We start from the raw sequence: 26,522 nt of genomic DNA on the forward strand, positions 1-26,522 counted from the left end.
TCTTAAAAAAAGGATTTATTCGGGAAATCTTACATTTGTCTTTCTCAACTGTTATGCTTATGAAAGGAGGAAATGAAAAAGGAAAAAACCCACACCTATACCAAAATTTTCCTTCAAAGAAAATTTTGATTGACAATTATTTTGGCAAGCTGTTCTTATCAAATTGTATCAAAAACGATGTTTCATAAAAAGAATATTCTACTCTGAGGCGTGTATCTAGAAGAGTTGGGTTTGCATTTGTCTCTAGCTTTGGAAAACTAATCAGATGACAGGAGAGAACAGGCCTTTGTAAAGTAAGAGATATATTAGTGTCACAGTCAATTTTTATTATCTCCATTTGTGGTAAAAGAGTATCTCCAGATATTTCATATAACTTTAAACTTTTTCATTTTGTTCTTCAGAATACATTCTGTGAAACCTGAAACTAAGTTTAAGCATCATTCTGTAAAGTCAGACGTTTAAGTTCTTTACAAGTGAAATACCCCAACATACATACTACTACAAATACAAAACCATTCATTTTCCTGTAGGGGCTTGCAAGAAAAAGATAGCAGATTTCAGACCTCGCCTTGAGACATATTCCCACAAGGCTGAGAGGTCAAAAATGGATCAGAAGTACCCTTTTTTCATGGGATGCGATTTTGCCAACAACACTAACTTCCAAGAATATATTTAGGGGAGCATGATCCTGGAATAATTATGGATTGCTATTACCCCTGGATATTGCAGCAACAAGAGAGAAAGGGTAGATAACTGTAAAAACACTGTAAGGTTGAAGGGGATTGCAACCTGTAAATTCCCACCGTGTCTCCCAGCTGCAGGGTTGTGCTGATGGCAGTTTATGTCCGCGTCACCCATGTAAGCGCTCCAACAGGCACTCCTCCCTTTGCAGCTTCCTGCATAGAACAGAGTAGCAGCATATTCTTTAAGGAGGTATTACTAAACCCTGACTTACTTCCTGTCCTTATAGATGCAGTTCATGGCAATTTGTTCACAGGTTGCTCTATGTGGGTGTTCAAGATACGTGTGCACGTTGCTAATTTTACAGTATCAAATGTGATTGCTGTGCTTCATTAAGCTTTTGGCACACCTGAAACATGGGTAAATAGCTTGCTCTTAATATTTTAAGTATTCATTGCCTAGTAATTACAAAACTAATTATCAAGTTATTAAATATCTGCTTCATAAAGCTTGTAATAATCCAGCATATTCTTATGAAGATTGTTAACAATGGTTCCTTTAAGATAAACATCTTAATAAATGAGTGTCAAAGGCCTAATGATGTCTGAACATATCTTAGCCTACTACTTGGTTACAGGTGATTACATCAAGGACAGATTTTTCACTTCAAAAATATTTCTGAACACATGCCTATGGAAAAAATTACTAACTTATACTTGGAAAATCCAACATTCAGACATTCATTCAATTATTTTTATTTGTTAGACTCAGATTTACAAGACGACCGAAATGCTGAAAGGAGAACTAAAGCAGAATATGACATCAATATTCCAGCAGGTAAATCTCCAACCATCATCAATCTTTTACATGTGAATGCATTTAGCAGTATCTAAGTTTTCTTCCCTGTGTGACTAAATTTATAATTTCTGTTCCATATCTAGAATTGATTCTATCTTCATGGAGTTGAGTAGTCTGATGGCTACACCTTGGAGCATCGAAATAGGTGTTCACCTGCCTATCTTTCTGTAGGTCCAATTGAACAGATGCCCTTCATACATGCAGAATACACACTTAAATACAAAACACAGCCCTTGAGCACTCCCTTTTCACAGGGTAGCTCAGTGGATAAAGCATCTGTTGGGGATATAGAAAAGCCATATTCATTGTTCCCTTTAATCCAAAAGGATTCAAATTAAGATATCTTAACTGAGTGCTCTATACACCTGACTGTAAATTGTCTTGGCCCTGGGGAGACACTGCCCACACTCCTGCTGGAAGCAAGTTTTTTTTTGTTTTGGGTTTGGTTTGTTTTTTTTTTTGAGTCATGTCTTTTTTAAAGAAATCATTAATTGAAACAATAGGTGAGAACACAGGTGAGCATGACTTTCCACTGCAGTGATTAAGGCAGGTACCTAGTGGAGAGGAGATCTGAGCTAGAGCTCAGCTAGGCCCTCCTCCTAGAAACTAATAGTTCACATTATGTTCAACAATTATTGTATGAAATGCAACCAGCTGTGAATTCTGATATGATACAGGCTCCTTTTGCCTTTTTCCACCATAAGGTTATACGAGTTATAAACTTAACTTCCTGGGAAGGGAAGGATTAATACACGTCCTTCTTATCAGTATTTCCTTCAGGTTAAGTAAAAGGCTTCATAGTCACTGAGCTGGCCTGCTGTGACCATCCCACTCCAGCACCCACTACAGGATTGCAGATGTAATGGCTCCCTTTCCCTAAGAGAGCCAAAACAACTAAAAGTTAAACAAAGATGTCCTTTGGGGCTTCCAGCCATTCCCTCCTTGGCTTGCCACGGCCTAGTCTTTTTGTAACCTTCTGATGTTTTGTAAAGGCTGAGATAAAGTCAGATAGTTTATATTCTTCAATGCACATTAAATTTCCTGGTGGCATGAACATGAAATATGATTATTTGAATGATTTTCTACTATCAGGAAAGTTCAGGTCTAAATACCAGCTAATCATAGAATCCTGTCAGGAAATCTGAAGTATCTTATAAAGGCAATTCTTTATTATTCCCCTCCATCTTAGGGAAAAAAAAAAAAAAAATCAGAAGAAAAAAAAAAAAAAAGAAAAAACATCCAGAGAGAATGGTCTCCTGTCCCCATTTGAAATCAATGGCAAGATTTCAATTTACTTCAATAGGAACGCAAATTTCTCCAAATAATCTATAAGGTACCGCACTGAAGTATGCTGTTCCAAGTACACTTACAAGAAATCGTATATGAAAAATAGAATACAAAGGTATATTTTAAATATGGAGAAGATAAAAGTGGAAAGCCCTACAAAATCTGCAGCAATATTTTCTGAAGAAGCTATTTAAAATAATTCAAATAGACAACATTTATGCCGTGTACAATATTACAGTCCTATTGACAGCAACCGCCCTTTCTGATGAGAAAAGTAAAACATAGTGTGTCAAAGTCTATACTTAGGTATATACATATAAAAATATGAATTAGCTATAAAATCTTTTCTAGGAACAAAAGGAAACAAACTAAAAATCTTTTCTTGTAACTGACATTATGCTGAAAAAATGTTCTTTACGGAGAATCAGCAACATGCAGACATCCTAGATTAAACCCTTTCACAAAGTGCAATCACATTTGAAACACAAAGCATAAAAGATGCAAATCCTCAAACCTGTCCAAACACCTCCAGTGTGTGCCACCCTGTGTCGTAATTAGTCATGCCATTGTGCTTCACACAATACCGTCCACTCCACATATTTTATATTTCATGGTATACAAAGTTAGTACATGAATTAAAATGAAGACACGAAGAGCAGAGAGTCATGTTGCGAGACAAGTTGACTAAAACAACTATAAAAACTGAAAAATAAAGTAGCTATGTAAAACCCTTACGAATTAAAACAGGATCTGCTGAGACTCCTCCTCATATTTATCACTGCTGTTAGAACATCTTAAAACAAGCCATTAAAACCAACCTGCCATTGGAATTGTAACGAATTGCACAGCCTAGACTCAAAACACTCCTAAGCAATTGCTCATGCAGGAAACCCTTGTGACCAGTAAAATATTCTCAAGATTGAGGTGTTCTGTCTTGGAGTGAGCAACTAGTTTAAAAAGTAAAAAACATAAATTAGGTAGGTAGGAAGAAAGCAAACTGCTTTCCCAATTATCTCTGTCAAGGCTAGTCACTGCAGAAAAGGCTCTTTTTAAATATAGAAAGCATGTGGGAAGTAGAAAACTGTAAGGTTTTAGTAAGTCTGAAGGTTGCATAATTGAATTTGATAAACTGACATTTTCCTAGGAAGTTTTAAAATTTCAGAAGATAAATACATGAGAAAAATAAATCTAGTTCAGCAGTTTTTGCTCTACAAAATGGTATACCTTCATTTCATGAAGAAAAAAACAAATCCATTTCTCCTCCCTTTCAGACTACAATCAATACTCCCTTTCCCCTTTATACTCTCTTCTTCCATACTTAAAAAAAAATAAAAAAATCAGAGAAATATATTTAATCCAAAGGAATATTAGATTATGGAATATACTTATATAATTTATGAATCAGCCAACGGTAATTAAATCACACCAAAAACATGTTTTTCTACAAACTTCAGCTCTACCACCATCAAGAAGGTATAGTATAGACAAATGCGCATCAACATGAAATCAAAGGACACATTTTCCAGTAGCTGGATAGTTGCACAATAACCTCCCCTTTCTGACTCTTTTGAGCAGGACAATATCACAATTCCACAGCAAAAGTGCAGAGAACTTCCAGTTCATTCAGCTCAACAGTTTCTATCACTTTAAACTGATTTTTTTTTAAAATCTTAAATAATAAAATGATGGATTAGCAATATTGTCTCTTAACACAGATTACTGCTAGTAAAAGTGCAACGGACTTAAGTCTCAAGTTCTAAATTTGTCTATTCTTTGTTTTCATTGCTGCCACTTTGAATCATACAGTGTAACAGGATGTCATCTTTTGAGAAAGTTCCTGGATCACAGCCTGGAGTATGCATAGACACTTCTGTTGTCAACGTTTTGCTCCTGATGTGGCAAAGAAGAAAGCCTCAATCCTATAATCTGAGTACATCTAAACTGCAGACCATCTCTCTCATCTGAGCTGGCTTTGAGGTAGCTCAATTGCATACTATCTTGACTGAATTTACTAGCCCAGAGCTCAGAGTAAACCATCAGATTCAGTTTTTACTTTCCAGGAAGTGGTCTGGATACAAACATGAAGCTTCTGTCAAATACCAGTTTTCCAATGAAAGCACAAGCCTGTATAGAGAAAATTATAATGAGTGGCCAGAAACTGAAAAGTATTAATTTGAAAGTAAGAAAAACCTCATACTTTTCTGTTTTGCAAATGCAGATGAGCTTTTAAAATCAGCACAGAAGCTTTAAATTCCAAAGCTGAAATTTCAAAAGGAGTTTGTTAGGAAGCGAGCACTAAACCTCAGAACCTCAATTAGTGTTTAGTCACACAACTCCATAAGAAACCAACAGAAATTCTACCCTGAAAGCTGTTTTTCTTTCTCACCTCAACAGAAATAGTCTATTCACAATGACACAGATTGAATAATTAGGCAAAGCTACAGAATTTAGAGCTGTTGGCTCTCACGGATGGGTTATATCACGCACCCGGTCTGTAGGCTGCCTTAGGCAACGTGCAAAACTTCCTCTTCTACAGTCTGAATAACTAAGTAGTGCAATGTCTGGAAAAAATCTGGACTTGCCAGTGCTGTACCTCATAATTATTTTGCTTATCAATGCAGATTCAAGGCTGCCCCTCTCTATAATCTTATTTTACAAAACGAGATGTGAAATCAGGAATGAGTATCCCGGCAATAAACCTCACAGGCAAAACAAAATAATTTCTATCAAAGAATGACAGACACCAAGGGAAAAAAAAGAAAGGAAACGTGGTACCAACTTGGTGGTTGGTAAGTTACAGACAAAGACAGTGAAGTTCAGTATTTAGCCATTTAAGCGCTGGGAACCTGAAGACACAGACCAGGACTTTGAAGTTTCAGTTGCCCAACCCATCACTCAGCAGAACTCTGAACAAGTAGTAGCACCTGCTGAACAAGTTACGGCAGCGAAAGGAGAACCGCGTCGGCTTATACAAGAATGCCAAAGGGTGCCATATTATGACAGTGCATAAAGCATGTTTCAGATTAACAGCCACATCAGAAACTACACCAATGACAGTTCCTGACCAAAAGATCTTACAATCTGGTCTATTCACCACTGAATGCTTTACACAGTCACTGGTGATAAATCTATGCAATGGTGGTATTAAATTTCTTGCTTTTTGTTAAGAGTAATAATTTTGAGAATCATGGGGGCTTGATTAATTACTTTCTAGGCATTATCTAGTACAATTTATTATTTTTATTTTGGAAGCAACTATGAATTGCAGTCATATATAGCTCTCTTCCCCATCTGAAAGCAAGCCTCACAAGATCTCTTAGACACAAATATTTTTGTTCCTGTTTTATTCATTCCACCAGCACATCAAAGCATACAGGAGTCATCCCATCTGCCTTTTGCCACCTATGCCTACATAAGCCACTTATTTTTGCCTCCTTAGGTGTTTAGTGACTAGAGATGGTCATGGGGCAATTCAAATCCTTACTGATCGCAAAAGGAACTAGAACAGAACAGCTTCTAATTCTAGTTAAGTGGTGAAGTTACCAGACACAAGTTCTTAAAGTTAAGCAAAAGTAGGCTGACAATTTAAGGGAATTCTCCAGCATCACAGAGCACCTGAGCTAGAGTGATACAAATGAAGTCTATTTGAATTTGATAGATCAAGTCCATAACTTTGCACTGGTAAAGCTAGGAACAGAGCTATTCTTTTTTACTTGCAAATGCCTCCAACTTCTGGAAGCCATTGCCCATTGTACAAAGAACAGTCATATGCGGAATGTCTCTCTGTTGTCAGTTTGATTTCTTGGAGAAGCATATTTTCACTTAAGGAAAGAAATAAGAATTGAAGCAGTTGTAGCACTCTGTAGCAGTCTAACTACTTAGCTGCCAGCATTCTCTGGTTATGTTTCCTGCTTTATCTCTGGGCAAAATCAAATGTACGCTAAAAAAACACAATGGTTATATCTGCAAACTCTTACAGACTATTACAGGTCAACTACATAGACAGGAGATTTTGTAGTGCTAATGAAGGGCTCTGGGAGGTTAGGTTCATTGAATGCAAACTTCCATTTCTTTCCCAACTTTCCTGAACAAGAAATGAAACAAACAGCAAACCCCACTGAATGGGCCTAGAGTCAGATTTTAATCTCACTTACCTAGATGCGGTATCAAGTAACTGCCTTGGTGTGAATGCAGTTACTTCAGAGTCACAATGCAGTATCTAGAATCTAGTCTGATTTTCTTTTTAATCCTGGATTAACTATGTAAAGAAGGGAGAAGAAGAGAACCTTCTAGTAGTGTATTTGAATGACCATGACTCAGATTATTTAAAATGTTTTAATCGGGAAAATGGACTGTGTGCAGCCGGATTTCTGACATCAACTGGTACTGCTCAGTCTGTCCCTAAAACTGAGCAGAGTTTGAAATCTTTCTTTATTCATATATTATATGAGTATATTATACTCTCCCGCTCTTTACCCTCCAGCAAGAATAGGTTGGCATCAATAAGGATCTTAGCAGCTCTGCTCTCTGAAGAGATTTGAGGACTATTTCCTGGCACACAGGTGGAGTCAGGAAGGGTATTTATGCATGGCATCTCCTGAGGAGTCCATGTTTGTCACACGATACAAGCACTCAGTTAAAAACATTTTCCTAATGCCTATCTCATGTTGTGCTTGTACTCTCAGAAGACAAGAGGAAACCTCCCAGAGTGACACAACTACGTTTTTCTTTATCTTCTACTTGGCAAAGGATTTATAAATTGTGAACTTGGCACTTTTGATTTTTCCTCTTTATAGGCTACAGAATATGCATGAAATACTCTGTGTGTCTCTTTGTATATCCTGAAAACCTGTTAGTCACATGTGTAGGAGGTCTGCTTGTAGTTTTCCCACTTCTCCTGTGATTGTGATACCACAGTGAGAATCAGAGATGCTGCTGAACAGACCAAATGTAATTGCACTAAAGCAGTGGAGCTACTGCTGCTTTTATACTTCTGGATGTGACTGTCTACTTTTCGCATGTAGCTGTACAAAATAAATGTTGCTAAGGGTGACTTGCAGAGAAAATTACCTAGTGGCCATATCTAGCTGTAAAAAACACACAACGGGAGCTAAGGTTACTTAACTAACCTTAACACTGGTTACAGGAGGGTGAGGGGGCAAAGACAGACAGACAGAAAGGGTCGATCTAAAGTAGTTTAAAGGAGAAATTTAAAACTAATTGACTCATTTGGTAAAATTACAAGCAACTAAAACTAACCTTTAGACAGAAAAGTCCCTAGGATTTGTTTGGATTTTTAATAGGACGAAATACACTACAAACCCTGCCCACAATATCTGCACAGAGAGACAAAGCCTAGCTCAAAGTTATTGTTTTCCATTAAATGTTTTCTTAATTTCTTCCAGTGATTAGTATTAACAAGTTACATAGACCTCAGTGGTTTGAAAGCCTACTTTGGAACTGGGTAAGCTATCTGTTTGGAAACAGATTCTGAGGAGATATAGCATGATACTATGACAGTCACAGAACTTTGCCATCAGAGCCTGATTTTAGTTTTCAAGGTTACTTTACACATTAGATGATGCATCATCCACTGAATCAATGGCTTGGAAATATCTTTGGAATGTTAGAGACCTAACAACATATTCCTCTTTAAGAAGCACAACATCTGAAACTAAAATACCTCAGAGGTTTTGCAGTAAACTGTTGTAGGGTGGGATATGAGGCAGAAAATACATTTCTTCATTTTATTTCAAGAGAGAATACTCTGTTTCAACAGCCATGAATATGAATTACAAAATTTGAATTACTTCTTTCTTATGCTATTGGTGACAATCCCAAACAAAGTAAAGCAAAACCAAAACAAAAATCAGGTCCTGTTTGTATTTAAACTACACTAACAGCAAACAGGTACCTTTTTCTGCCAGGTTAAAAAAAAAACAACCAACCAACCAAACAAAAAACCCCCCAATGTTCCCTGCTCATACAAACTGAGTACTACAATTCAACGAGAAGCTCCTTCTATTAATGTGTTATGAGGAACATGCAAATCAGAGGCTTTTCAATGATTAACTGAACTTTAACAGAGATATAATCTTGCAAATACATTTAATAGTGGAGTTATTGACCTGAGCAGTTTCTTGTGTCAGCTTTGCATGTTTCTACTCACACTTATCTTTGTATTCCACACCAGGATACAACAGTAATAAAGAAAATCACCACGAAGGACTGTTTCCTGTGGTTACTCAATCTGTCCTCAAATCAGTGGGAAGCTAGCGACAGCAAAGGTAGATTTAGGTCTCCTATGCTCCTTAAGGAAGAACATTATTTAAAAACAACTAGGACTGACCTGGAATTCCTTTGTGACAAGTGGCAAGACTCCAGCTTCCCAATGCCTAAATGTAACGTGGCAGCTGGATCTGGTTTCTGCACAACACAGGCTTGATGACTTCACTAACATTAAATCCTGCTTGTTATCAGCAGCTGTGGATCAGCAACACCATCTACTGCATCCCTTCTTTACTGGGGTGCAACCAGTAACAGTGGTATTCCACGGACACAGTGGTCCTTACAGGCTAGCCAGCAGTACTGGACTGGGATTCTGTCCTTTACCTGGATTCTGCCATTTCTCTAACCAAAACCAGCAAGTCACCCCAATCTGATCCTTACCAAATACTTTTGGGAAGTGAGACCAAACAAGCTTCAAATATATTCTTTCTGCGAAGGAGCAAGACCACAGGGAAAGAATACCCCTTCACTGATCCCCTGCTTTCCATTTATTTTGTACAGGATCACTTTTTAAATTATTTAAAAACAGATCAGAGGAAGTTCACAAATGGAGCAAAACTTTAAACTTCCAGAGCACTCTCTTCACTGCTGTGGCAATTTCACAAGGCAGATCTCTCCTGTAGCTCACAGGACCAGCCCCTATCCTAGCTCGGTCACCTGCTGTTAAGACTACAAAGAACTCTGATCCTTTTTCTTTTTTTGTGTGTAGTTACAATAATCTGAGGCACTAAAATCCCAAAGACTGTGAAACCCACAGAGGTATTCCAAGGAAGCAGTAACTACAGGAGTTACTGAACTTGCACAGAGGTATTGGCTCTTGACCTCTTCTTCCCTTCCCTGCTACTTTACACCTATTCCAAGCAGAAAATGCTTCTTGGAATATAAAAAGAGTTAAAAGAAATAATGGAGCAAAAATGATTGAAAAAACCCAACATCTAAAAAAATCACGACAAGGAGTTGAAGTGAGAAAAACTTTTAGGGCCAAATATAAATAGTGTTAATGCAGTTACACTTATTTATTTTAATATTAGAACTGTTCTTTGTAGCACTTAAGATTCTTCGCACTGTTTACATTCATACAGCTTCTACTTTCAGTTGGAAAAAAAGGTTTAGATGACAATGCTTAACAAGCTTTCTGATTATTAGCTCAATATGTCTTCGCCATACTTCTAATTTCAAGGTGTATGTAAGGTATGTCCATTAACTTTATTGTAGCCTTCAGTTAAATCTGTATCATCACACGTTCACAATGGTTAGTGGGCAGATGCTACTCACTGCTGCCATCTCATGGTAGAGAGCATATCGGAAGTGCTCAGTAAAACACGAGAGAAGTTTCTTAATTTCTCAATTTTACAGGTGCTCATCGGCTTAGAAAGCTCGGTTTCTGTCCACATGTAAGCTTCAATTCTACTGACATAAAAGCAAGCGGATAGTGAAGAAATTATAAGTCACAGGTATCAGAAATACTTTGCAAAAGAAAACCACATTAGCAAATGAATGGATTGAATCCCAGGTTTACATAAGACAGAAAAGAGTTTTACCTGACATAGCATTCAGCACCTTCTAAAACCAAAAAATCATCACTTCACTATAGTGGGTAAAACCTACTTGAAACTCCATGCTTTAGTAAAAGAAAGTATGCTGTGATAACCGTATCTGCTGTATAATATTTGTTCCCTTTCACTTCACGAGCCTAATTAAGTGCTTAATCAAAGAAAAATAAAAAACTGGAAGTATTTTTCTACAAATGCCTAAGAAAGGAGGGGATCTTCTCTTGAAGGTTCTCATTGAATTAGTTTTTCAATGCAATAAAATATAAAAATGGTAAATAACGAGTTAAATACTACAGTTGCTACTAAGTGCAGATCAAGACCTAAGCACTAGTGCTCTCCAAATTCAAGGTGAGTGAGAATTTCAGGGTATGTCTCAGTAATTATTTTGTTTTAAAACTTCAATTGAGATAAATAATAAAAATAAAGGCATATAAAGATGGTATAAAGTGTCAATTAATTTTAGAATTTTTCTTCCATGGAAGCTTTATGTTTGGCAAAAACAAACTGTTGAAAACAACTAAATATCCAAAAAATATCCTGTAGTAGCACTCAGCAAAGCTTGCTGTCATTTCCTACATCTCTGATTACATTAAGAGAATTGCCCCTTTGGTGACAGGGGTCAGCACGTGACGAGAAATTGTAACACGGAAAATGGAAATTCAGTGAGGGAGCCCAGTGAATATAAAAACAAGAGACAGCTCCTTGCACAACAGGATTTAAATACTGTAGGTTTAAATAAACATGTTTCCTTGAGAAATCTAAACAAGCCCCAGGAACATTTTCTGAGGAAAGCAAAGATTTTCTGCAAAACCCTTTTCAGTTTTTGCTCATTCTAAACCAGAACATTGTGAGGTCTAGCCTAGATCCATGTAGAAAAGCAAAATACGTACTTGCAAGATGAGCCAGAAAACATGAGGATATAATGCAGTTTTTATATTATAATGTAGATAAATACAAAGTATAGTTTTTACTTTAAATCACCCCTCAGTAAAAATTTTAGGAATTAGTAAACTTCCTCCATTCAGAAATCCAAAATGAAGTCACATTGCTCTAGAAGTAAAGATTTACCCATCAGTTCACATAGGTGGTGAAACACACAGGGCAAGAGAAAAACAGGGGGAGGGAGAAGGGCCCAAAGGCAGAAAGTGAGCAGCAAAAGTACTGATTCAACAACAAATAATCTTTGGTGGTTTTCCTTTAAAAAAAGCAGACTGTAAGGTCACAGTAGTGGGGATTTGATTAACAGCCTGATGTGTTTTGGCAAGATCATCAACATATTTGAGCAGAGGCAGGGACAAGGTCTGAGAAAGACTTGAATTAAGTAAAGTATAAAACATTAAGACTTTAAAAGTGGCAAGGCTGCCAACCTGAACACAATCTGTGCTTTGAAGACAGCCCTAGGAAGACATGGAGACACGCAGAATATACGCGTGGTCCTTCACGGCAGGGAGTCTACTTGCTGCTACACTCTAGGTCAGCTGCAGCTACAGACAGATGCAAATGAATGCCTTGTTAAGAATTAATATTTGAGTGCTAGTTTTGAGTGCACAGAAGGGGCACTGTTGTTTGGCAGATGCCACAGCTTCCGTAAACCCTACAATAAGAAAAATGGTATCATATCTGAGGCTTCCTGAAGTTTTCTGTTGGGTAGGCAGAATCACACTTAATGCCCAATATCTGTGCATTATTCAGTATGGCCAACTGCATCGCCTCATATTTCTGGGTTACCACTGCAGTTTGCTGATACGCACAATTCCATTGCATCACTGATGTCATCTGTTAGTACAAACAAGAGTTGTATTCTTCCAGAACAGAAAAATTAGGAGGCTTGATTTCAGCATTATCGTAAAACAGAACTTCACAATACAGACCGTACTGCCATAGAATTAATCATTTGCTCTCTAATTTGTGACTATGATCTAAAACTAGCTGGTAAATAAATAATTACTTTTATATTACTGTCTTGAAGACACTGATTATTTTGTCACTTTTGAAACAAGACATACTACTAGTCCTTTTGTTCCTCTGTTACATGATGAACAGCTCCAAAATCTACTGTAAGCTAGGCTCCCTGGGCCGCAAGCTCTCTCACTGGCTGCTGCTGCCATATCTGTGTCCTGGCACCATTAAAGCAGGACTATGGCACAATTATCGGGTTCCTGCAGTATAACCTCCCTCTGATTTAGTGAGTTAGGTTGGCAGCTCTTATGTTTAGCTCTCTACATCACTTGAAATGCAATTATGCAACAGATAAAGCCCCCTTTAATGCAAATGGCATCTCTTTATGATGCTATATGTGTGTTCATTAGATCTCTTGGTGTCTGTAATGTTTTATGAGTGTTATGCCTCCAGGTTCTCAAGGAGAAGTGATAAAGTCATAAAAATTCTGATATTTGCTTCCTTCTTCTCACCTTTCATCTTCTATTCACATGAGGTTGCACTAATGCTGTCAATTATCCAAGCATCATTTGGTTTTTGGAAGATGTACTTTTTCTACCTACTGCTCAGATAAGAGAAATGCTCTGAACTGTATAATTTCAATTCTTTACAGCACGCGTGGAAAGAGAGAGAGGTTATTCCTGAATTTTAGGACAGTCCCAATTTTATTTATAACTTCAGTACAGCTTTTCATTTTCATTTTTAGTGATAATGACTTGCTGTCTTTGGTATGAATTTTCAAGGTCATTTGTGAAGTCTTCCTTTCTAGGGTCTCTTGTATACATTAAAAAAAACTTCTCAATGCTTTACAAATAAAGCTACCAATTAAAGTCTCATACAACCTGGGATAAAAGGAAGAGATTTCAAATAATTCACAGAAATATAAACACTAGACAAAATATAATAAAGCTGTGCTTTTTTTGGTTGTAGGAATTTCCATCCTGGTAACATCCTGCTGTGATACACTGTCATCTAGTCCAGTGAGCAGCTTTTGGTATAGACCAGCACTGATTCAACCACTGCTACCATAGTAAGAGGAATCAATGAATACTAACATGCCTGAATTATTTCATAGCAAAGACCCTACTAATTCACTTGATGCAATTTTTAGGTTTCCAAGAATATTGCTTCTCTTCAAAGCTGTTATTGTTTATATAAGCATATATGTATTTTGGGTACAGGCTGTGATATTCCAGTTTTCCAAACATTCAGTTATATATTCACAGTGTCCCAAAACCTACACTAATAAATAAAGAATGTTTCCATATTATTTTACTGTATTTTACTAACATTATACACTATTTAAACTTTTATTAAATCTAAGATTCACTGAAATGCATGACTAGTATAGAACCTATCCTTTACTTATTAAAGAGATAAACTTATTAAACAGAGAAACAAATATCTTTTCCTGCTGCAGTTAAAATTATTAAAATTCCACAGGGATTAAATTCATTACTTAATAAAATGAGAAGGGGGGAAAAAAAAATCTGTAAAGACCGTCTTAACCGGCTCTTATCAAAGGTGTTGTAAAAAGTTCATGTTCTATTGTCAATGGGACTTAAATGTTCTACAGAGGCACATGGCACATTATATTGATGTTTAATCTTGGGTCCTAGAGAAATGGCAATTTCTTAGTTGTTATTGTTGCTGGTTTTTTTTAAAATCTTAATACAGCTCGTGCTTTAAGATGACAAAGCCAGAACCAGCAGTAATCTTCCTGCAACTGTATGAAATAGTATCATCCTGGATTAAAGTAGAAACAATAGTTTCAAAAGCTTCTTTCTACTAAGACAATTACCAAAATGGCTGAAATCTGGTACTTATTTATGAAATAGCTAAGCTAAATAATAAATCAGGGTAACTTGTTTCCAAAAGAGCCAAAGTTACGCAGGACTCCAAAGGCTACTCTTAAAAACAACTAGGGATAGAATACCAGTGAAGGATTCAGTTACCTTGAAGTCTGGTGCCAACTGACTTAATTTTGGGACCGTTGTCCCCAGTGGGAATCTCAGGGGCCTGAATTCAGGGTCTAGACTCAATATACATGATGTGGGCAGAGGTACGTATCTCCATGTGGGATTCAAAGCAATCAACAAGCTGAGGAAGGAGCTGTGTAAGTCATGACACTGATCTGCAACTGCTTGGAGGAATAAGGAAATAAAAAGCACCAATAAAAACAAGGAAGTGCTCAAGTCAGAACAGCTCTGAAATCCCACACCTCTCTAAGGCAAAGCTACCACACTCGTGCCTAACAGAAGCCATCTCTGTTCACTGCACATGCAAATGCTTCCGTAGAGAGGCACCTGTGACTTTTCCCCCAAAAGAGGCAAGCTTTTAAAACACAGTCGGCAAGGGAGGAGTTATGAAGATATGGGAACTGATCGCGTGTCCACCGCTTGAACACTGCAATCAGTCAGTGCTCTGAGCAGTTTGCCTTTCCATCGATAGGGCACAATCACTTTTGCTCTAAGCACAGGCTCTGCTTTGTAAAGAGCCTGTTCTTGCCCTGTGGTATTAAGTGATCTTGCTTGCAAATCCCACTAGGCTGCAGCTGGAAGAACACCTACTTCTTGCTCGGAGATGCCCGAGGGCTGAACTGCTCAGACTTTCCAAGTCAGTAGCAACTCCAGACATTCACACACTTTGAGTGTATCCCTGAGTGACAGCTAAGCTCCACACAGACAAAATATGAAAGAAACTCATGTGTCTAAAAGTACTGATAAACAGCTACTGAGGTTTTCAGAAGTCACCAAGAATGCCAGTCAGATAATTCCAGAAGCATGAGGAAATAGTGATGCAACTTGCTTAGCACTTTCCAAAATCTAGGCATTATTAGGTACCTACCTCACCACCTTTGAAAATCTTACTCAAAGTTAATAAATCCCTTTATGAAATAGGAATAACTATTGCTTTTACATTCCTACCCAGAATTAAGCAATTTTAGTGTAGGATTTTAGTAGTTCACATTATCACCATAATGATAAATAAATTCTGTACTTATCTTTTATTAAACCTGATATAGTGAGGTGGTTGCACAGAATTACTTCAAAAAATTAACAACAAAACCCCTCCAAGTTACAGCTTGATAGTTTGTCTTGTCATCTCTACATCTGTCACTTACATTGAAAAACCCTTTGGGAGATGAACAATCCTCATTTCCTCTTCAGAGCAGTAAGTATGATGTACAAATTTAAATAATAAAATTAATAATGTATTTATGTGCCAAGTCACACAGAAACATCAAAGAACTTGTGTTATGCTGCTTTCCCCCCTCCCCAACCATCAGTTCTTTTGACACAGAATTTGAACCCTCAGAAAATAGCATAAAATCTGCAAGTTATTATAATAATCCTGGCCTAACTGCAAAGGGAACAATTCTAGCTTCCTAATTTGTGTTCTTTTTTTCACGTAGCCATCATCAGATTCATCATCTTCACGTTTTCCACGTAAGCAGGCAACCATGAATAAAAAAAAAGGGGCTGAGGGAAACCAATGTATTTTGTCACGAAGGGTTCAGGGCACCTTCCCTAGAATCTCATACCTTTTTAAACACCGATTCTGGTGTTTCTTTCTCCCATTCGAATGTGAGAAGTTTTCAGGAAGAAACTGAGTGCCAGGAAGAAACTGCTGCTAAGGGACAGCACAGCAACAAGGGAGAGCCGAGAACAACGCAGGACCACCTCATGGACAGAAACTGCTCCAGGATATACCCTAAAAATCTGTGGGGAATTGAAAGGATACCAGAGCCAGCTATGGTTGCCTTTGGTTTGCATGATGGGGTGATCTTGAAACAGAGAACTGAAACACAGACACATCTATATGACCACAAGTATTTTCTGCAAAGGTGCTAAGGTTTTTCGTATCTTCAATATTCTTGACTTCACAAATGCACAAAAAAAAGACAAGACAACTATTGCACTCAAGCCTATCAGAATATATACCATCCACGTTATAGTCTAATTATAGTAGCTTGGGCTGAGTATGTATAGTAATTCCTTTTGCTTATTAAGCATCACTATACCCTTAAGCCAAGTTTGGTAGCAGAGACCAGTCAAAATACATTTTTAATGCTGTCTATATTCCCCATGGTACCTCAGTGATTTTTAAATTTTTTTTCCTCCCCAAAATGATATGCCTTCTGGGCACCAAGATTTCAGGTTTAAATAAGACCAGATTGATTCTGTAGCTCTATTGGTGCATGAGTGTGCTAGTTTGTTTTTTGGGGGCTGTGGGGGTTTTTTTGGTCTTTTTTTTTTTTTTTTTTTTCCCGAGGTACTTTTTTAATTAAATGTCAAATCCAGCTTGGCACTGGAAACACACTGTATGCCTCTTATTTGAGGAAAAGCTGTCAGCTTGTCTCTTCCCCTGTCAAACTCCCATCTGCTCTACAGAGATTAGTTTGGGCTATGGGATCACCATTTGGCAGGGTATTATTCTGTATATGGCTCAATAATATACAATACGGGGCATGAAAACAAGACCACCTATGTTTTTCTATGAGTTTCTGAGTTACAGTTCCCAAAGCATTTAAGGATATTTTGGGAATTTCCTATGCCACTGAATTACAAGAAATGTAAAATATTGCTTAGCATTAGAACAAAGGCACAAAGAGCGTATCTGTTCACATCTGCTACTCTTCCAATTTTTAGTATTAGCTGAGCTATATTTGAACCAAACCCTGTTGTTCCTAGAAGTGACATTTCTATACTCTCGTGGCCTAGTAGATAGAACAAGGTCTTAAAAGCTAGTGTTCCTGGTTGTCTTGTAAACTACCGACTTTATTGCACAGCCTCAAGGAAATCACTGAACTTCATTAAGTCTCAGTTTTCATTCTGCTAAATGGTTATTGTTTTGCACTGATACCTTAACTGCCTTATGATTCAGCCAGTTCACTACTTAAACCTATTCCTAGCTGCACATATGCACTGAATTTAATTAGTTTTGCTACTAGGTTTTGGTAAGGCTTTAATTACCTGGTTGAACTGGGCTGCTAGTTACTAGTTGTGATTTTTGGTTTAGGTAGAAGCAGCCAGATATACTGAAAGGCTGCATCTAATAAACATTATTACCAGAGACTGATGATAATGCCAAAGAATACAATGACATTTTACACAGTTGATAGGGACAGAGCTATTGCATGCATAGGGACTAATATGAATTAAATGCCAACCATCACCTTTTCTTTCCTCATAGGACAAAAATAGTATCTTGGGGTTTTGACACTACTGGATTAGAAACAAGGATACTAGTAGGTCAAACAGAAAAAAAGTCTAAGAAAATGGTTGGACATTAACATACAGAGCAGTAACTTGCTATATTAGAAGTACATGGCATGAAATGTTTATTTACTGAAGTTATGTTTGCCTTTTTAAGACAGGACCATAGTTTTGGAACTCTCCTATGCAACCATACCTGCTTATACAATGTGTGTGCAATTAGCAAAGCCATGCACAAACCTCAGTAACTGTATGTGTGCACAACCAAATTACCCACACACATTTAGTGCAGTTTTAGGCCCAAAGCTCATAAAAGTTACATTTTGTAGTGACTTCATAACTATGCTTTACTCTTCACTGTTCATTTTATCTAGATTATTTGGAATTCATAATTTTGTGTGCAAGTCAGTGAATTCTCAAAGATACCAGATGTAAACAGCCAAAAAATCATAGCAAATCCATAAAAAGTGCTTATTACTTTAATTATGTCTTTCTCTAATTATGTCTGCAATCATTAAAGGAGTGTGGGTAATACTTCAGTGGATTGGAATCTGATGCAAAAAAAGGCTCCGAAATGAGTACACAGAGGTCAAAGAATGCCTGTGAAGCTCTGAAGCTAGCAGGATGAACCACATTGACTGAAGACTACGGCATGCAGTATTTCCAGTGTTACAGCCCGCAGCATATGCGGACTGTTGCATGAAGTATATGCATACTAACTCTCTTTAGATGTAAAAGGAGATGGCTATGGTTCAGTGGCACATTTTTGGCAGCACTGATTTTTTTCTTTTCCCCCTTTGTCTAATTTACCTACTGTTCTGATCAGTTCTACCTCCTCTACCACAGTGCTATGAAGTTACATAAATAACTGAGACTGGAAGAAAACTTGATTACGCAGGTCCCAGCTACATGTTGCTTTAATGGAAGCTATCCTGAATCCATTATTGAAATAACTGCATGTCGTATCAATATCAGTACAGCTCGTCTCCACTTCACTATAGATCTTTCTGCCAGAACCTATTAAGGTTTAACACCTCTCTTTGATCCAGTGGCTGTTTTTTCTCCCCAAAGACCAGAAGCCAGGATCAAGTGAAGACCCTTTAATAATCTCACATCACAGCTTGTGGCTCAGAGAAGGAAACTTTGAAGGGTTTAACATGAATAAGAGAAACACAACAGGGACACCTTATGTGAGAGGAGAATACAGTCTAATTCACTGCTAGCCTCTTTGTATGTGCTAAGCTAATTAAGACCACTTTAACCACCACAAATTTACCATAATGAGAAGATTCATGCATTATGCACAGTAGTATGTCATAGCACATTCTATTTTTTACATGCAACAGAAGAGCATAGATAACAGAAGATAAACTTGCTTTAAGATCCAGTTCTAACTAGGTCATACAAATTTGTCTCTCCTAAGCTCCAGCTTTGAACAGAGGCATACACCAAAGGTCAGGATAAACAGTGATGTAACTAATACAAAAGTGGAATTGTAAATTGTTCCTGGCACTTTCTGCATTAAGACGAATGTATGGTACCTCAAAAGCAGCATTCACAAATCTTCAAAATAATACAGTTTAATACTGTTAATTTTATTGGGAAGCGGAAATAAAATAACTTGGTAGTATTAATATTTCAATAATGCATTATTTAAAAGAATTAATTCAAGTATTTTGAATTATATTTAGCAATTGAAAATAATGTTCAAGAAGCAAATTTCAGACTAACTGGGAGACAGGAAAACTGTTAAGCAAATATGAAAAGAACTTTTAAAGTGGGCCAAGTATACACAGATGTATATATTTTATCTCAATATCAAAAGCTCAGGAAGAGGCAAGCACCTATGCCTCACAGACTGTTTTTCATCAAAGATTCCACCTGTCTCCACTGTTGCACTGTTCCATCAGCCACAAGAGACACAAGAGATTTCTAGAGGTGGAGATTGTTGATTAGCTTGGAAATGGGACAAACAAAATAGCATTGGCTATACCACACACTTACTAATTCATAATTTCTTATAGACATCTGCACAAGCTCTAATTGGCTGTTGGAGGCACGGCTAGAGCAGGTAGGAATTCACTTTGAAAGCCTAATAATTAGAAGTATACACTATAAGAAAGTTCTATAAACTGAGGCCCCTACGCAGTTTTGTAACTGTCTTATTAACAGACTCGGAACTTTTCCAAACTTCATCTTTTGAATTGAAATTGCCCACGCCAGAACTTACTCTGAATGGGGATTCATTTAGACCCAGAGTCAAATTTCATGCACAGCATGGTAACACTTGTCTTAATGTGAGAACTAGTGAATGTAGATGTAATTTACACGATACCACAACTAGCCAGCCCTGCCCGAGGAAGTTTATTATTCTCAGTAAGAGTGCAAAGGGGAGGATATTTTTATACTCGTATAGCATTTCATTTGAATATGCGCTCAGAAGTCAGATTTACAAGTGTTACTCTACCTGTTCTGACAACGGTATCCGAGGCTACACAGAACTTGTGCGCTGCTGGAAAAAGCTGACAGCTTCTGCTTAACTGCCTGGCAGAGCCCGACATCTCTCTCTCATCTCCTTCAGGAAGATACGCAGATTCTGTCAATATAGTGACTGTGGAGAGGGAGAAGCTGCGCAGAGCTACACAGTTCGGTGTGCCTGGGTACCCTGCCAAGTCGATGAATGGGTTGTCAGTGATATTTGGCAAAAAAGCTCTGTTTGGGGTGCATATGTTACAAAGAGTGCAGTCATGTAACTGAATGTTGCTATATGCCAAAACAATGGAGGACAGATAAGTCAACAATGTATATAGTTTGACTGACTGAATGATATATGAAAGGAAGAGAGACTCAGACTAAGAAAAATTACTTAAATAGTGTTCAAAGTTAAATTCAAACTTCATTAAGACATCTCCCAACTTCGTTTAAACATCTGATTTCTCTGGAACTGAGCAAACCTAACAACACAATATACAACATGTCTTACAACAGGCAGCCTCCTACCTTGGGTCCAATCCTTTAACTGTTGTTTTCAAATACTTACTTAAAATTTGGTTTGTTCTGCACACAATAAGCCATGTGTTGAAAGAACAGAGGATCTCACATGCTTTTCATTTACATTCACAGTAACGCGGTTTTTCTTCCAAATTTAGTTAGACAATGAAGAAATAAACATAAAAGACAGCTGTTTGAGTTAGACGTGCGCTTTTCTAACATTCTACCTCTTTGTCCCTCTAATATACAGACACCAACTTTTGTACACTGATAAAGCTGACAAAAATTAAAATGCAGATGTTGCCAAATAGTATTTTCCCTGTAATTCACCTGCTCTTGTACACATGTTAAGGACATTTAACACATGTACATGAAAAATGAGTGTCAATTATTTCAGCAAATGTCCACATTACTTAAAACAGATTAACATTTTAGTATGAAAAAAACAGCTAGCCAACCACACCAATCATTCCTGTTTATTTACTGAAAAAGAATCAACCTTATGAAAGAACAGAGACATCTATATCCATACTTGGTATTTCTCAGAATATCTAGAGATCTCTGAAGTAATGGAAGATTTCCATGCTGTTTAGCATTAAAATCAGACCTGCAGGACATTTACATACACTGGCAGTCTGTACTCGGAGATGCTGAGAATGAGTTGCAGCTTTTGGAAGCTAGAAAAGCAATGTCACATTGGGCATTCCGTTGATTTCGCTAGGCATGTTTTAAAAAAGAGAGCGTAACATCAAAAGCTGAACAAATCATCTCCATAAACACTGCACCTCGTGTTGCAGTCCACATTCAGGTCAAATGTATTCTGTTGTTAGGGCACATCATATCATAAGCATTCCCAGCAGTCACTCTTAGATTGCATAAATAAAAATACTCAGGCTGCACTTCAGAGGCTGAAAATATTGGGCAAGGAGATGTTCCATCTAATCACAAAACTAGTGCAGTGTGAGGAGGAAACCATTTTCTTTTAACAAGTAAGACTGCCTCAGAGCTGTGGATTTAGCACTTGCGTGAGAACCTGATGTTCTCAGGCAACCGGTCTGTTTCCATGTGCTATGACATTGTACCCCAGCAGCCGTGTGAAGTCATACAGTGGGCTGGAGTATTGCAGCATGAACTGGAACATAATACACAAACTACCAACTCATTTAAAAAACACCCATTAGACAAATCAAGCTTTTGTGGTGTGGCTTCAGGTTGAATTCAGAAATTTGCCTGTCAAGGATGCTTAAACCTTTTTGTGTCCTTACATTTAATTCTAAACTTACAGGTTACTCTCCCCATTTCCAACGCAAGCAATAGTATTTATTTTTCTGTTTCTATTTATTATCAATATGGAAAAAAAGTAGGAAAAGTAGCCTGGCCCTGAACTTCTCTCTATGCATCCAATCTACAAAACTGACTGGTGTATATATAAACTACTTATTGCTCTCACTGCAAATTCCGTCTCAATGTAAATATGTTCTCCTTATTCCCTGAATGTATTGGCTTCCCTCACATTTTAAATTATCTGTGTAAAAGGTATTTTCCAAGTCCTAGTTAGTCCTATTTTATCAGTTTCTCCCCACTCCACTCTCCACTCTTTTTATTTTCTTCCTTTTTTGTATAAAAAAATTCTACCTCCCTCCCCCCCAAACAGAAAGGGAAGATGGGAAAGATCTACAGTAAAATTTAATGACTTATTTAAGTTTTGGGTTAAGTTTTTTTTCGTTGGTTGTTTTTTGCTATGGGCTTAACAAAAATTGGTAGATTTCTCTAGGTTAATTTCAGACCTTGGTAATATTAATCCACAGCAGTTTTTTTAAAAATGCTATATAGATGAGTTTTCACATTTGCACCTAAGTGGAAACAGAACTGATTCAGCACACCATAATGAAAACAGTTAGCTATCTATTTGTAAGTGGTTCCTTTGAGTTCAATAAAAATAACTGTACTAAGATAAGAAAGTGTGAAACCCCTTGAAGGACTGGGTATAAAGCTTTTATTTCCAGGATTTAAAAAAGAATCTGAAACAAATGCTACACAACTTTTGTAGTTATTAAGCTGTGATTATCCGCCCACCCTTTTTTCAGTCACTGTAAAGATACTACCTGTTTAATTTCTGTTGTATAAGTGACCTGCAAGTCCCTCTGAGACTTATGGCTGTTAACTAGATAGCTCTTGTATTTCACTTTTAAAATAAACTTTTTCAAGCAGTTCCCATGGTAAAAGAGAGAATGAGGATCAAGAGCAATACAACAATAATTTGCTTACAGTATATAAGCAGTGGAAGATAGAATGCTTTCATTCTTATCGCCACGTATCTTGTGCTTTCAAATGCTGGCCTTACATGTTTTGAAGTATGCTGCACATAAATGAGAAGAATACAACGTGTTCTCCGAAACAGCACGTTGCAGTTTTCAGTGTCTGAGAGAACATTTCAAACATCACACTAAAGATGAGAGAAGGAAAGCAAATGCCTCTGGAAGACTTCATGATTCTCCTCCCACCTGAAACCAACAGTATTTTAAAAAGCATTCCCATTTCAGCAGGGACTACAAAACATATTCTGACAAATGACTGGTTTTAACAGTCTTTTGCACGGTACTGAAGGACTTTTCCCAAAGGACATATTCTTTCAAGGGGGAGAATTATTTTCTGTGGCCCCTGAATTTCTGGATCAGGACTCATTAAAAGCAGGAGACTGATAGAACATTTGTTAGGATTATTCCAGAAGTGTTCACTTTGGTGGTAACAGCTCACACAGCAAACGTATCAAGTGCTTAAACAGAGATGGAGGAAGCAACAGAAAGATGAGAAAAGGAGGCAGGTTTTAAAAATAGAAGAAGGGACACTGTTCAAACTTGCGAAGTTCTAAAAATAGAGTAACAAATAATTCTTGGTCTTATTCTCCTTACTCTATTCCCAGCATAAGCCACCAGAGAAGGGAAATTACACATGACTTTTCAATTTATTAATGGAAAGCAATTCTATTGAATTCACATAAACTTTGATAGTCCTGGTGACAGTTAATGCCTGTTGAAAAATAAAATTTGAAGGAAGATTTTTTTTCATTATTGTTTCTTACAACATGAAAAGCAAAAGCAAATTTTACACTGGACTGTGTAACAGAAATGCTACTTCTCCTTTGGATAATGCTGCCACGTGTCGGGGCTGAGATTTTCAGAAGCACACAGGTTTGCTTAACAAGATAAATCATACTGCTTTTAAACATGTGTAGAAGTGCTACCTTCCTTAGACAAACATTAAAGTTCTACCCTTCTCATTTTATTTCCTCTGCTTTTTAGACAATAAAAAAAAATTTCCGGAACGCTCTCAAGCTAACAAATGGCCACATAAATCAAATTTTATAAATAATCATTTTCATTTATTGGGGTCTAGTCAGCCTTCATGTAACTAGCTGGACTACAAGGAAGTTATACAAATGATATATTCCAGTCTTTGTCTAAAACATCTTCCACTGTGAATTTCAGACCATATTGCAAACCACTTCACAAAAGAATCCCTTCAACTATGCCCGAAATAAGGAAGCTGCTGATGAAACACAGGCAAAAAGGCAACAGCAACATTCTGTGGCTGGTTAGAAAATGCTGCTGCATCATCTTCAAGTAATTTGAAAGAGGCTGAACACCATTTTCAAAACAGGATTTTGACCAGAAACCAGTAGCATCGTAGAAACAAAGCGAAAATTACAAAAAGATCCCCCAAATGAGCTACACCGAATTCTTCACAAACACAAATTGTCTCAACTATTTTATAGTTCGTTTAAGAGACAGAACATGAATCCACAATTATTTAGGACTGCGCCTTCTTATGCTGAATGTTTTTATAGCAATAAAGAACACAGTTCAAAGAATAAGCACTTTTTTAAAATTTGTTACTATTATTTCTTTGATTGTCAAAAAAAAAGAAAAAAGAATGAACAGCTTACTGTTGTCTGTGCTTTTCTGACAAAAATATTTAGTTTTAGTTGTCTCAAAAGAGAGGGAAAAACCTAACTCTAGTCAGGCCATTTAGCAAATGATGACTCAAATTATTTGTACATTTTAACCACCTGAAGCTCCTCCTCCTCCCTGCCATCAAAATTGCCCTTCATCCTCCTACTTGAGCCTCTTCAGGAGGAAGCTGCTCTGACTCTTCTTTCTGCTACAGATGCCCCAAAGCTAAAATAGTGTCTGTGTCTGCAGTTACCAACATCACCAACGGCACGAGTCTCTTGTGCTACAGATGTTTCTTCTGGAATTTGCCATTGCTTCAGGATATTCCGGGAGTGAAAACCAAGGTGGCACCAGCATCACTGAAAATTTCTCAAAATCTGGAGCAAAATAGGCCAATTTTCTAATCCATGGAAAACCTCTGCAATGAGGAACACTGTTAATCTATTTTTAAAAACAGTTATATATACTCATAGGAGAGTATTTCATTCTATTACGAATGCAATTAAGTTTTTTTCAACGCATCCACTTTTATTGATGCCAACTGTCAGTAATGATGACTGTTGTCTTTATTATTTCCATGTTGTCAGCTCAACCATAATGCAATGAAGTAAGATTTTTTTTTCGGTTCAATCTACTGTCCATTACTGCTAGAAAAGAATATTCACCCTTTTACTCGGGCTTCCAATCAGAAATCAATCATATTTTTACACCGAGAAGAGAAAGATAGACAGGGTTTCTTTCTCTTATATAAGATCATTCTTAAAATTGTAACCATAGTCAAAAACTACAGCAAGAAAGTGAATATTAAAGAATGGACTAAGTGTCAAAAAAAAGGTGTAATTATACTGTAGATTTCTGTCATAAAGAAGTTAAAGATGGTAGTTCTTCACTTTTATTCTTAATATTACTGAAAAGACGGTAATAATCATTATGAATCCAGATTTTTCCCCATTAATTCCCATGCAACTTGCTAACAAGATCATCTTTCATTAGAGAAGTTAATGGATTATTTTTTTTAATACACAAAACGTGGTTGTAAATCAGAGCGGAAGTTCAGATACCTTGAGAAGATGTGTGTTTCTGATGCTCTGATGTTCAGAGAGAAGCAGCAAGCACATACAATTCTGAAGTTATGTAGAGGCAGTGTTGTTAACTGCACACACAAGTGTACAAATAAAATTTTATGTGCATAAGGCTAGCTCTGCTTTACCAAAGTATGGCCTCTCATTGGCTCCATGCCCTTCCATTATATCTCTCAACTTTTACAGTATTGTTCTATTCCAACTGGCTATGGGAATCATTCCTACTATACAAGAACTTTGTATATATAAGTGATACGTAAGCCAGATAACAGAAGAAGGTGTCTATAGATAAGGAGTATTGTGCATGGTGTACGTCAAAATATCCTGGTCCAACGCATGAGGGTAATTTACAGCTGAAAAACTAATGCTGTGGGTGATGGTGATTTTCAGTCACAGATTAGTTTCTGTGACAAAATGAAAGGGGATCCATGTTGCACAAGTCCCACACTGTTGTCTTCCTACAAAGTATCCGTCAACATTTTAAGTGTCTAAACAGCACTTGTTGTCATTTTCCTTAGTCATAAATAATCTTTTTCCTTAAGATTTCAAATACACAATGGAAAAGCTTCAGTCAATGTTTATTTTAGCCCAGCTTTTTTGCATTATTTGACATCTCAGCTAGAGAAGATCAATATACAGACTGAACCTAGAAGCACAACTATTTAAAATAAA

This window comes from Buteo buteo, chromosome 1 (genome assembly GCF_964188355.1).
Source record: "Buteo buteo chromosome 1, bButBut1.hap1.1, whole genome shotgun sequence".
NCBI classification, from domain to species: Eukaryota; Metazoa; Chordata; class Aves; order Accipitriformes; family Accipitridae; genus Buteo; species Buteo buteo.